At 41.2% G+C, this 14,003-nt stretch overlaps 1 long non-coding RNA gene across 1 annotated transcript in view; it reads left to right on the top strand.

Annotated features, from left to right (window-relative positions):
• Positions 1–894: 894 nt before the first annotated feature.
• LOC112544174 (uncharacterized) overlaps positions 895–14,003 on the top strand; it is a 74,089-nt gene continuing 60,980 nt past the window's right edge. The window contains exon 1 of the long non-coding RNA XR_012906611.1: positions 895–1,361. This is a non-coding gene — a long non-coding RNA (uncharacterized LOC112544174). The remainder of the gene's footprint in view (positions 1,362–14,003) is intronic.

Here is a 14,003-nt window from a genome sequence, read left to right as displayed (position 1 = left end):
AGGAGTAAGCGCTTTCTTTCCAGGCTGAAAGGCACACACTCCTGTTTTGTCTTCAGCAAAAGGTCTGGTCTTCTGCAGAGACTGCTGGTTTAACTGCTTGTCTAGAGACTCACCCACCACAATGACTGAGGAGTAATATACTGAATGCACTATAAAAAGCTCTTAAAAAGACATTGGTATCCTTCACATAGGACATTTTTCAGGTTGTGCTGTAACAGCTCACCAAGGGTTTATCTACACAGGATTATTCCCAGAAGGGGCAAGGCCAGGGGCAGCTAGGTCTCAGTGCAGCCTGGTGCGCATTGCTCCGGTGAGGAGTTAAAGGGCCCAGAGCTCCAAGCCCCACCACTACCACAGTAACAGTGCCTTTTGAATTGCCAGGCTTTGGGGCAGTTACTCCCTTCTCTGTCCTCCATTCCTCTTTGTTGGCATACCAGGTTATCCCAGAATAGCTATTCCTGGTTAACTCTCTCTGGCTTTGTGTGGATTTTCTTATTCCAGAATTAGAGTGCTTTTTTCTGAACTAGCTTGATCTGCACAAAGAGTTATTCAGGAATAGCTATTCTGCTTTAAATTCATGTCCTGTCTGAATTCAGATTAACTTCCCTGCCTAGACAAGCTTGCAGTGGTGGACAGGAGTTCAACCCACATCAAAGTACTCAGTGTTGATTCTAATACATAATCCTCCCAAAGGTCTCCTTGTATTGTTTTTGTCAATATTATTCCACAGACACAAGAACTGGTTTGAACTAAATTCTGTTTAATATGTAAGATTGTGCAATAACATGTATTGCAGCTTTTCCAGGGGTATATTGGCCATGATTACTGGGTTTTTACCAGCAGAGCTGGCTAAAACATGCACTAAAAAGATGCAAAAATGTGGTCAACATTTTGTTTGCGCTTTTTGGTGAGAGTCCAAATGTTAATATTTTTCATTGACCTTTCAATAATAGAAATTTTATGACTAGCCCTGTCTTCTATTTCCCTCCAAATTTCACAGGATTGTTAGCTACTAGCAGAAGTGAAGTCAGTTTTTCACCCCAATGACACCTCCAGCTGAGCAGCAATTTCCCCATGAAGGCACTGGTGTAGGAGTCAGACTAGAATCCAAAAGAACTTGAGCTTTCCAGGCCAAAAATAGTGCTACACATTCTTAAAGAATGAAGACTATTTCTGCACCCACCTGTGGTTCAGATTTGAGCTAAACCCTTTTCTTTGATTTTTCTGTATCTGAATATGCATTCACTGTTTTGCATGCCCTTTGTAACACTGCTGATACAATGCCATATTACTGACAATGCAATTGCAATTGGCTTCAGTGGCAGCAGGAGCGAAAGCCAGACCCTGAAATCCTTACTCAGGTGAGTAGCCTTTCCTTCATCAACTGGCTTTATTATTCTCTGCCTGATCATTTTAGTTTTTTGCAGTCTCAGAGTTAGGATTTAAAAATAAATTAATAATAACAATAAACCACATTTACTGAAATAGTATTTGTAGGACACAGTTCTGTCACAGTATAGTGTGGCTGCCTTTCTAGAAAGCAGAAGAAGCGATTATATTTAATTGTTCCCTTGTCTGTGATTTTTGGAAGCAACACTCAGAAATGGCTTCATTGTTAGCAGTGACTCTTATCTGGATTTAGAAAGAGCAAAAAAATCACTGAGAGTGGTTATTTTGAGACAGCTGATTATTTTCATGGGCTCATTGCTCCGGAGAGCTCTGACAAAATAGTTATACATTTTGGAAAAAGAGTGATTTTGATACCAGCAGAGCAGTAATTAAAACATACAGTAAGAAATATACTTAGGAAGGTGTCCTTTATTATTAACTGCAAATTTGCAGGCTCCAAAATATAATAGACAGAATTAGGAGTAAGATCATCCCAGCAGGCTTAGTGCTGTTGCTAGGCAACACTTCACACTAGCTTTAAGATGTTGGTGCTGTAATATGACTAGCAAAGACACTAGAACTGCTGCCTCTTTTTTTAAAAAAATAGCTGAAGCAAAGATTCTTGATGACAGGTAATACAGCAAGTAAATAAACGGGCTCATAGTAGATGTAAAATAATTATTTATAACTGTGGGCCTAGTTCTTCTCTCTCCCTGTTCCCTTACTCCACTAAGCATAGTGGAGTTATTTCAGATTTACACTGACAGAAAGAAGACTGTGATTAGAGATTTTTGCTTGCTTTCTTTTTAAGTATTTCTATTGAGGAAAATTGCTGATCGCATAGGTCAGTAATCCATACAGAACATACACTCAGCATTTTAACATGTGGTGTGAGACATAATCTGGGTAATTGGTGCAATGTCATTATAACCCAGTGAAAAGCATGTTTTCAGGTATTCATTGTGACCCTGTGAGGTACAAAAACAGCAGCTGTAGGAATTGTGTGCTGGCCAAGTGTTAGTTTGACAAGCTATGGTTGGAAGTGCTGGTTTGACAAGCTAGAATACTGAAGCTACCGTGTATTTATGCACTGAACCATTTTGAGATGGGTTGCTGTGGTTTAAACTTCTCCATTCCTCCATCCTCGGTTGAGTGCTCACCTCGAGGTGAATTCTTTTTCTATGCCTATTTGAGCCTTGGTGTCTTTAATGAAACTGACAACATGCCAGTTTCAATGCTCACCATTAATTGTAGACACCTGTCTGCTAATAACTGCACTGTACCAATCCATTTCACTTGGAAGATCTATCAGTTATAGATAATGCTCAGTTATTGGCAATATATCGACTTACACCATTCTCTAGCACATTTGAAGACTCGTGTTGCCTTTAATGTAAACCTGGAGCTATCCAGTAAATCAACTGTATTCATTGGTGGCTGCTAGCTGATGCACTCAAGGGTAAAACTAGTTGTGGGTAGGTGAATTTCCTGGGCCTGATTCTCCTCCCATATAAGTGTGAGCCCACTGATTTCACTGAGCTACTTAGCTTATTTATGCTGATCTACCAGGAGTTCTGCACATCCCCACTTCAAACTAAAGCCTAGCCACAGGATTGCATGAGACCAGCAATAAAACAGTTTCTCTTCAAGCTGGGAATGCTGCTCAGTAGCTAGAGATATTGTTCTTTTCTGACCGTCATCTTTTTTCTCACTCATTGTATTGTACAAGATAAAATCCTCCAGCTCACAGAGACCCAGATATGTTTCTGGGCAATCCAGCATAATGATGCTGCTTTTGACAGTTTTGCCTCTGGGTTTTTTGTCTGAAGATTGTATTTCTATCTCCTGGCCTGTGAGCCATGAGAAGCATTTGCAAAGTACGGATCTTTGTGACTTTCTCATAAAACAATAATTATAGCAAAGGACTGAACAAAATAATCTGGAGTACAGTTTGCATTTCATGTGAACCACCATAGGCAGAGTTATGCAGGCAGTGGCTTGAATCTCTAAAAAGTTATCTCATTTAGTACTGTGAATTACATTACACTTCTAATGTGTACCGTTGCAATATGTCAGTAACACTGTATTATATAGGCTCACAGGACACCACATGCCATACCATATGACATAATGTAACATGACATGAGGAATGTTAAAGACAGTGCTTCTATACCTAAAGGTCTTTTTAAAATCTGATCTTTTATCTGCTGTGTATATCAGTATTTTGAATGAGGAGTGGTAGAAGGAAAGAGCCTAAGAATGATATAAAACCAGACATAGGCAATTATCATAGCGGCTTATTAGCATATCTAACATAAAGATACAGAATGGCTGTATCTGCATTGGCCAGATTTTGCGCAAAAGTGGCCACTTTTGCACAAAATCTTGCCAGTTGTCTAAACTGGCCGTGAGTTCTTGCGCAAGAACACTGACGATCTAATGCAAGATAGTCAGTGTTCTTGCGCAAGAACTCTGACACTCCCACTCTTGAAAAAGCCCTCTTGCGCAAGTGTTCTTGCACAAGAGGGCAGTGTAGACAAGGACAGGAATTTCTTGTGCAAGAAAGCCCTGATGGTGAAAATGGCCGCCAGAGCTTTCTTGCACAAGAGAGCATCTACACTGGCACGGGATGCACATGCCAGTGTAGATGCTCTCTTGCGCAAATACTTTAACACAAGAACTCTTGCATTCAAAGTATTTGCGCAAGAGAGCGCCAGTCTAGACGCAGCCCATATGTCTGTGGCATTAGGTGAAGTACAGTAATATAGGTCCTGAAATACTTGCTAAATGTAGGCCATATATATAGTACAGCTCTATATCATTAGAGCTGTGTTATTTAGACGTGTGAAAAATCCAAGCCACGTGAACTATGTCATTGCATTGATCTAATCCCCTATGTGAATGGCACAATGACGACACAGCTACTGCCTCTCAGGAAGGCAACAATAGGAGAAGCTCACCCCTTGACATAGGGGGAATTGACACTGAAGTGCTCTGATGTTTGTTCCAGTGTACTTAGGATGAGTTGCAGTCATGAGCAGGGATAGATTGGCCAACTGAGTCAGAGGTTAAAGTACTGTCCTAGAATCCTATACTACACGCATAGCTCTTATGTACCATCTTCTCATCCTCTGTGCAAACTCTGCTCCGCCAGGCAATCTACTCTATCCTCTCCCACTTCAGTAGACACCGCTTCCTAGCCCTGTTCTACGGTCTCATGCATCTACTCTAGTGCTCCTCTGAAACTTCAGGCTTGGAGAAGCCTCCTCCAAACACAAGCCACCATCTACTTCCTGAGATTCAGCATCAATAAATTACTTGCCAGCTCCTCAAAATCCCAACATGGTTACACCCTACGGTTTCTCAAATAACCACATTCTGATGTCATCCCATCCAAAGAATCATGGACTCTGGGGAAATCCTTAGTGAATGCAGAAAACCTCTTGAAGGCAGGAAAGTGGTATGGCTGCTCTGGGATGTGAAGAGTGAAATATACTGAGATGACTGCAGTAAGCTCAGATGTTGCACTGGTGAGGGAAGAAAGGAGGAGGGGGCAGTTCTGGGGAGCTTAGTCTAAAAATAAATGGATCTGAATATAAGGTTTGAGGGTTGAAGTTCAATCCATTTTACTTGTCAAAAAGAGATGATTGTAATCTCTGCAGCATGCACTATAATAAGTTTGCAATTGTATGGTAAATTCCCAGGCTAAATCCTGAAAGCCCAACTTGCTATTTAATCAATCTCTATTCAGGAAAATCCCACAGAAAGTCAATTTTAAACTCGCAGGGAGTTTTCTGAGTAAGGACTTGTGAATTTAGACTTCAACAGCACTTTCATTTCAGATACATGGCCCGCAATTATTGTACCCTAGGTTATTTATGCCTGTAAATTTACAGGCATGCTCACTGTCTCCAAAACCTTGCTAATTTCTCCTTTTCATTAATGTCCAGAAGTGATTCATCAATGCAACTCTGCACTGATTTCCTTCCCTCTGTTTTTTTTTTCTTTACCACTTGAGGGTAAGTGGGTGATAATTTGTAAATTTCGGTGTCTGGTTGACGAGTGATTAAAAAAATCAAGCCAAAATTTTATAATACAGTAACAAAATCCAAATCCACTCTGCATTAGCATTCTTGCTGCAAAACTTAAGAGAAAAGGTTAATACAAAACTCACAGTGTAGATAGTAAAGAAGATTAGAGTTGACATGTTGGCCCACGAGCTCTGCTTTGGGCTTGAGGGGAAAAAATAGAACAAGGTTAGTTCTAACCTTGAAATTAACCTTTTTCTATTTTTTTTCTGCAGCCGGAAGAAGGCCTAATGGCTGAGATGTCACCTCTTATTTTTTGTGTGTATTTCAAACATATACTGTATATACTTGTTCATTAACTAGTTGGTTTATAAACTGATCCCCCAAGATGGGTAGGTAAAAATGGCAAAACCCTCTGACCCTTTCATAAGTTGACCAATATATCAGAATATGTAGATGGTATCATGAGCTTTCATAGGTACTTATTCAGATGACTGGTGTATTAAAAGTCCTGATCCAAGAATAAATAAGGGAAGGTGGGAGAGGGGAACAGGAGTGAGAAGAGGAAAAAAAGAGAAAAAAATTGAGAATTAGATTGTTCAAGTTACAAGAGGCTGATAAGAACAATTGCACTTCTATAAGTACCCATTGTTTGGTTGGTTGGTTAAGTCATTAGGATGCCGAAGGTAGTGTGTGAGCCAGCCAATGTCTTTTTTCATTCCTCTCTGATAGGAATCAAACTTGTAAATGAAGTTAAGGTCCAATTCTTCCCTGTGTAGTCGACTTGTCAAAACTGCAACCATTTAAAGTTGCAAAGGCTTTGTTAGGTGGACTACATTGGCATGAAATGAATGTTAAAAGAGCAGAGCTCTAGTTCTGACATGAAATTTGACCTATTAATTTCACAAAATGCTAGATCTTACGACCACCCCCTCAAAAAATACAATAAATGATAGTACTGTGGCCCTGGTGCTAGTCTGCTAATGTATAATTGATCTCTTCATGCATTTTGACCATTGGACCTCCTAAATCTCTAGCTAATATGAAAATATAATGAGCAGAATTGATGGAATCTGTAATAAAATTTAATTGCCCATTATAATCACATACATGCCAATCCATAGGGCTGCTTTGAAACGAAGAAAAATAATGAACTGACAGTGACAAAGTAGGTGACATTCTTATATGAAATTATACAAAATCTATAATTAAATTATTTTCTAAGATTTTCATACTAGAATTTCATATGAACAATAGTGAAATCAAAAGAAAATGATCTATTTATGATGCAGGATTCAAACTTAAATTTGTTGAAGATGCAGAAGAAAACAATAATTGTGATGCTGTTCATGAATTCCTTGTCAATGGGAAGCAAGTAAAAGAATGGTGAAAGAATAAAAATACTAAAAGACATGCCAAGAAACAAGTAAAGATGTCAAATAAGGTGTGCTTCATTTTCTGGGCTGGAGAAAGATCACAATGACTCAGTTGTTGAATGTTGACAAAACGGGTACCTCGTCACTAGAACTGGAATTCATCTGCATGCTCTGCAGATGTTGAAAGTTGGAAAATACAATTCAGTAAAGCCATTAATATTTGTTGCATCATCAGGTTGGTGTACTCACTTCATGAGTCCTGGTCTCTGTCTTCATCAGTGAACAAAGATAGTACAAAAGCTGCCAAGAGACATGGAAGAAAAAATTGAATCTTCCCAAAAGTTTATTATAAAACATCGAAAGGAATATGAATTTGAGCAATCACAAATAGGAAATATGCACATAACACTAATGACATTCGATCTTCTGAGCAACAGAATGGTAACTGGTGTTAGTGGAAAAAACAGTTTTTATTAAAACCACTGACCATGAAAAAAACCCATTTTACAGTGGTTTTATCATGTTTGACCAATGGATCAAAGCTCCTTCCTGTTGTTGTTGTTGTTATTAAAAGATTTTTAATAATTGATTTTTGTTAGATTACATTAAAATAATTCTAGCAAAACTTTTGCATGTTTCTTGTGTTTGGAAGCTTTTAAAATACAGCAGGGTTCAGCAAACTTTGGCTTCTGACCCCTAGTGAATCAGTGGCTTACTCTGCACACATTACTTACGTGGAGTGTTCAGAAGCAAAGAGCTGATGAACTCCCAGTGGTAGTGGTTCTCTGTTCCCTGCAAGTGGGAGCTGTGGGAAGCAGCACAGGCTGGGAGCCAAAGCTGACAATCCTTGATCTACAACGACACTGTATTGGATATTAAAAAAAGATCAACTTGTGGTCTAGACCCATTGATAAGCCAACCCCTGCTCTTTGATACTTCATTTTTTTTACAAAAAAAATCATCTTATGAACGAGTATATATAGTACTTTGATCCCATTTTTATGTTTTCATCTTTAGTGGTATCAAGTCAAGTGGCCACTGTGCTGATTAATGTCTTCCACTTAGCCAGATTCGAAATTAAAGCACTTGCTTTGGCTTTTTAAGTATTGGATGTCTCTCACATATCAATTGAACCCAGTGGAATGGTCTAGTATTTACCAAGGTTTTTTTTAGGATTCTGCTATTTAATTTAAATTTTTTTGGTGTGTACATATCTCCCTATTTATTCTTGTAATTCAAAATAATCTGATTCCAATTGTTCATCTTTTGGCATGGCATTCTAATATAGTCAGCTGCAGTAATAAATATTTGGAACTTTTGCAATCTGCCTAAATATTAATAGTCTATTGAACTTTGATGCTATGGCATACTTGTGTGTAATCAAGTAGGCCACTTGAGAATTTGCACATCCGTGCATTTAGTTTTTGAGCTGATTTTCTGGATGAATTTTGTGCTGTGATTTCAAAGATGTTTCTTTCCATCACTACCAGTAGTTCTGTCTAAATAAAGATTAGAATTTTAAGGGCATTAGAATCATACGTTTAGCTGAACATATTTTGAATTTGCTAGGGATCACATACTATGTAGTAAATATATTTCATATGGAACAGCAGTGTGGAACCTCATCCCAGGAGGCCAGATATGGCTCCCGGCTTGCCTGGATCCCCCAGCTCAGGTTTCCCACAGCATTGGTTTTCTAGCCCTTCTGCTGCCCTACTACAAGGCTGGAGCACACAAAATCTACTAGCCTGGGCCCCCCCTAGGCTCTGGTGTGTGAGGAGGAATGTGAGGAGTGGCTTTCTCCTCAATCAGCGGCCACATTAGTGAGGTTTTTTTTTGCTTCTCACTTGTGCGTGGCCCCTGACTGATTTTTCTGTGGGTCTGTGGCCCCTGATCCAAAAAAGGTTCCTCACCCCTACTATGGAATTTATGGGCCTGATTTTGAATTCACTTATACCAGTGCATTTACTCTTTGGCCTGAAATGTCTGGATCAGATAGATCAGGGGTTGGCAACCTTTTCAAACCAAAGAACCAAACTACATCAAAATTCAGAACAAGTGGTCAACAAAGAGCCAGTATAAGCACACCCATTTGCGTGACTGAAAATATACCACTTAATATTACTAATAATTGACATGATGATTAATAATAGCATAAATGAAACATTGTACTCAAGGGCTACGTCTACATTGGCCCCCTATTACGGAATAGGGATGCAAATGTAGCACTTGGGAAGAGGCAAATGCGCGGGGGATTTAAATATCCCCCGCGGCATTTGCATTTTCATGGCCGCCGCTTTTTTCCGGCTTGGAGATAAGCCGGAGAAAAGCGTCCAGACTGGTGCGATCCTCCGGAATAAAGCCCTATTCCGGAGGATCTCTTATTCCTACAAGTAGGAATTCAAGAGATACTTGTAGGAATAAGAGATCCTCCGGAATAGGGCTTTATTCCGGAGGATCGCGCCAGTCTGGACGCTTTTCTCCGGCTTATCTCCAAGCCGGAAAAAAGCGGCGGCCATGAAAATGCAAATGCCGCGGGGGATATTTAAATCCCCCGCGCATTTGCCTCTTCCCAAGTGCTACATTTGCATCCCTATTCCGTAATAGGGGGCAAACGGAGACGTAGCCAAGGACTTTATTGAATGGGACTTCTACTGTTGCATCTTTTTGCACACTTCTTTGAAGTATACCTTGTAACTAGTCAAATTCAGCTTAATGCACGCATTCAGGTGGTCTCCTGTTAATCCCGAGTGCAAAGTACCCTTGATATGATTTAAATGAGAGAAAACCTGCTCACACATATAGGTGGAGTCAAACATTGAAAATAAGGCCAAGCTGACATTCTGCATGGTCTTGTATGTGACAGGAAGTTCTTTCCAAGTTTGCAAAAATCAGATTATCATCATGCTCCAATTTCAGCCCACTTGTGCAGTTTTGTCAATTCTGCATGTTGCTGAGCATTATAAACCAGAATTTGGCTTGATGAATTTTTTCCCCCAGATATCTGACTCCTTGAAAGCTGCTATTTCCATTTCCAGATCGTCGACTGAGAGGCCTGGAATGACTGTCAAATCCAGTTCTTCAGTGGACACTTTATGAGGATGAATCATAAACTTAAATAGAGCACTGTGTTTTCAAAGCTCAACAAAACGAGACTTGAATGCCACCAGGAGTTCGAGATGTAAATCAGATACATACATGACAAGCTGATGCAAATCAAGGCTGTTATTTGGAGTCTCTCTGATATGAATCATGAAACACTGGTAATCTTTTGAAATGTGTGAGTCTGCTCATCTTGATATCTTTGATGAAGACAGTCAATTTTGACTGATATCCAAACACTGCCTGCTGCAGTGTCAGGACTATATTTTCTTCCCTTGTAGCTTAAGGTTCAAGTCATTCAAATGACCAATAATGTCAATCAGATAGTAAAACTTGAGCAACCAGTCACAGTCTGAAAGCTTGGTGTGTTTGACACCTTTCATATAAAAAAATGCCTTTATCTTATTAATGCAGGTGAAATGAGACAAAACTTTGCCACAAGATAACCAGCAAACATGGTGCATTAGTAGATCAGGGTATTTGGAATCTACTTCTTCGAGCAGTGACTGAAATTGACGGTGATTAAGGGCTTGGGCAAGAATCTAGCTGACAATGTGAATGACCAGTTCCATTACATTTTCAAGTGTGGTTCCACAAAATTCCACACACAGTGCCTCCTGATGACAATACAATGAAAGTTCAAAAGCAAGCATTTCATCTGTTCTGACAAGAGTAAGGAATCCCCTGTATATGCCAACCATGCTAGGCACACCATCCATATATGCAGACACAATATTATCCAACTGTATTTCTTCCTCATTTACAAAGTTCATCACAATTTAAAGAATGTCTTCACCCTTAGTTTGATGTTTTTCATTAGTAATATCTCGATCATTTCTTCATGCACAGCTTTTCCACAAATATATTGTCCCATAATACACAACTGATTAACATCACATATGTCAGTTGTCTTGTACAAAGCAAATGAAAAATAAGTAGCTGTACTCAAATTTTGCATTTGTTCCTTGTCAATTTGATGGGCCATTTTCACAGCTCTATCATGAACTGGTTTTGCTGATAATGGCATGTCTTGAATTTTCTGTAAGATTTTGTCCTTGTTGTGAAATTCATCAAATAGCTCATGATCAATTTTTAGCATGCATCTCTTCATGAGATCTCCGTCAGTGAAAAGCTTCTCCTCTCAAATAAAGTTGTATGAGTCCGCAAACCTTGCAGAGTTTAAGCTCCCACCTTTTTTTGAACACATCAGCAAGCTATTTTGTCTAATGTTCATTTTTTGCTGAAACTCCTCACAGTCTTTTTTTTTCATGCATTACTCTTCGGGCATTTTGTAGCAAATGCTGCATGTTTTGTCATGAAAATTTGTTTTTTTTTAGAACAGTCTCTCACTACAAATGAGACAATGTGGAGACCCAGGCCTAACCACAAATGCATACAAGTTTGTCCACACCTTTGAAAATTTTGGTACCCGTCATCTCTCTTTCTCTTTGCCATTTTTATGATTATGGGTTACAGAGTTCACCATCATATATGATGATGGAAATGTTTCTTGACCAATCAAATAAAAAGAGAATATGCATATTCTCCATGAGTGGAAACTGGTTGTTAAAATGAACAGTTAAAAGTGAAATAGACAAAAGAATCATCTTGACATGAGTAATTAGGCATTTTAAAAATTTTGAATTAATTTTTCATTTTAATTTAAATGAAATTGTTGTGTGTATTTTGGGAATGACAAAGAGCCATATTGGGTTCCATAATGATCTATATTTGGCTCTAGAGGCATAGGTTGTAGACCCCTAAGATCAACACTGTTACAGCCTCAGCTGGAACAATCATTGAGGTTCCCTGGAAGTCTGTGGGACAATACTTATTTACAATGGCTAGAGATGTAAATCAGTATACATATATCGGGCATCATGACAGAGAATGATATGAGATGGGTCATATCCTCAGTGTACGTAAGCTGGCACACGTCAGTCATTTACACTTATACAAAATGTGTCTGAAAAGCAACTGCAGAGCAATAGTAATCCATGCCAATTAAGTGCTGGTGCAAATTATTGCACATGGTGAAGGGCAATGTTGAATTGGCCCCTTTGTTTCTGATATACACAAAGCATGGTAGGGGAGGATATGGCCTATACATCTCTACCAGTGATTTAGAGCAACCCTTCTGATTGGTGAATCAACCAGAGACATACACTAGCTATATGTTTAATTAGAGAATTAGGGAAGTTCTGGTCAATATTTTTGAATGAAGATATACTAATATCAAGATGATGTTACACTCCCTCTTGTTACCGCAAATTACCACTGGGACAATTAGCAAGACAATTTGAGAGAAGAGGTAATATTTTTTATTGGATCCAGGGCCGGCCTTAGGCCGATTCGGTTGAATCGGGCCCCGCGCCTAAGGGGGCCCCATGCTCCTCAACCTGGAAGTGCCGGCCGGTGAGTTAAGAGTCGGGGCCCTGCTCCACTACTATGTGGAGCTGGGTCTCTCTCCCCCGGATCTGCCTGGAGCGGGTCCAGACCCCCCAGCCGGCGCCCCCGCACGTCCCCCTCAGCACCTGCAGTGTGTGGCTCCTTGCTGCCTGCTGCTGCCCATGTGCAATGCTGCACGTGGGCAGGAAGGACGCCCAGGCTGTGAAGTGACATCACGGCCCGGGATTTTAAAAGTCCTGGGAGGCCAGGTTGCGGGGCCTCGCTGGCCCTGACCCCGGCCTCGCAACCACAACCGCAACCGCAATGTGGAAGGCAGAAGGTAGAGAACGGGATTGTGCGGAGGCGGCGGCGAGGTGGGGGGAAGGGAAGGGAAGGGAAGGGAAGGGAAGGGAAGGGAAGGGAAGGGAAGGGAAGGGAAGGGGCTTGGGTGAGGGTGGGGGGCTTGGGCAGGGACGGAGGGGGAGGGGTGGAAGGAGAAGGGGCTTGGGCGGGGGGAGGGGAAGGCACCAAGAGACAGGGGTGCAGAAGAGACAAATGCCAGGGGGCCAAGGGCAGGAGGGGAGATGTCAGTGGGAGGGGGGACAGGGTGATGCTGGGAGAGAAGAGGGGAAGGGCATTGGGGGCTAGAGGTGGAGGTGCTGGGAGAAAGCTTGAAAGAAGGGGTGGGCATGAGAAAGGTGGGGATGGAGCAAGGCATGTGTGAGGGCACACTGGGGCAGGAGAGGAATGGGGGGGCAGAGGATGGTGAGGGGGTGTGCAGTAAGGAAAGGAGGAGGTACCAGGAGGGTGCAGGGCTAAGAGAAGATGCAGGTGCCAGGGGATTTTGGGGTGAAGCAGAAGGGCAGACACCTGCGGTGGAGGGACCAGCACCAGAGGAGAGAGGTAAGGGAGGTGTTAGAAGAGGGGATGAGGAAGGGTAGCTCACATGAGCAGAGTGGGGCTACTGGAGGAGTGGGCACAGGGGGAAGAGAAGGGCTGGTGGAGGGGGGCAGGTCTCAGGAGGGCTGAGGGCAGTGAGAAGGGCAGGAGTCAGGACAGCAGAGGGGGTGAGGAGTTGGGGGGCAGCAGGCACCAGGAGAGATGATGGAGCAAGGAGAGGAGACATGGCAGCAGAAAGAAAAGATAAAGGTTTTAAAATATTTATTAATAACTTGATATGCTGCCCACGGCCAGTTTGTTTTCGACCCACAGTGCAGTTTGGGTTTATGTGGGGATCAATACGTGGACGGCGAGTGGGAGCCAAAACAAAAAAGTAGTCAGTGTAATGATCTTCTGTTGATATGTGTTTTAGTAGTTAAATTCTTGGACTGTCATTGCTCATAAAAAGTGCTGCCATATGGATAGAAATCGGGTAAATATTGCATTTATTAATATCAGCAGAACTGACTTAAATGGGGCCCGTGAGTTGTGTAGTCTTGCCTTAATCTTTGTATTCATGCCTGTCAGTGTGAGAGAAGCTATTTGTATCTATTTGCTTGCATATGCAACCACACTTAAGTTGAGGCCCTCAGTATGTTCTGTAAGTATCAGTGTGGCTCCTCGGGCTTCCAAAGTTGAGTTGCCCTAGCTCATCCCTGACAAGTGTCTATCTAACCTGGTCTTAAATATCTCCAGTGATGGAGATTCCACAATCTCACTCGGCAATTTACTCCAGTGTTTAACCACCCTGACAGGCAGGAAGTTTTTCCTAATGTCCAAT

The sequence above is a fragment of the Pelodiscus sinensis genome, chromosome 11 (genome assembly GCF_049634645.1).
Source record: "Pelodiscus sinensis isolate JC-2024 chromosome 11, ASM4963464v1, whole genome shotgun sequence".
NCBI classification, from domain to species: domain Eukaryota; kingdom Metazoa; phylum Chordata; order Testudines; family Trionychidae; genus Pelodiscus; species Pelodiscus sinensis.
This window is presented reverse-complemented; position numbering and strand designations above follow the sequence as displayed.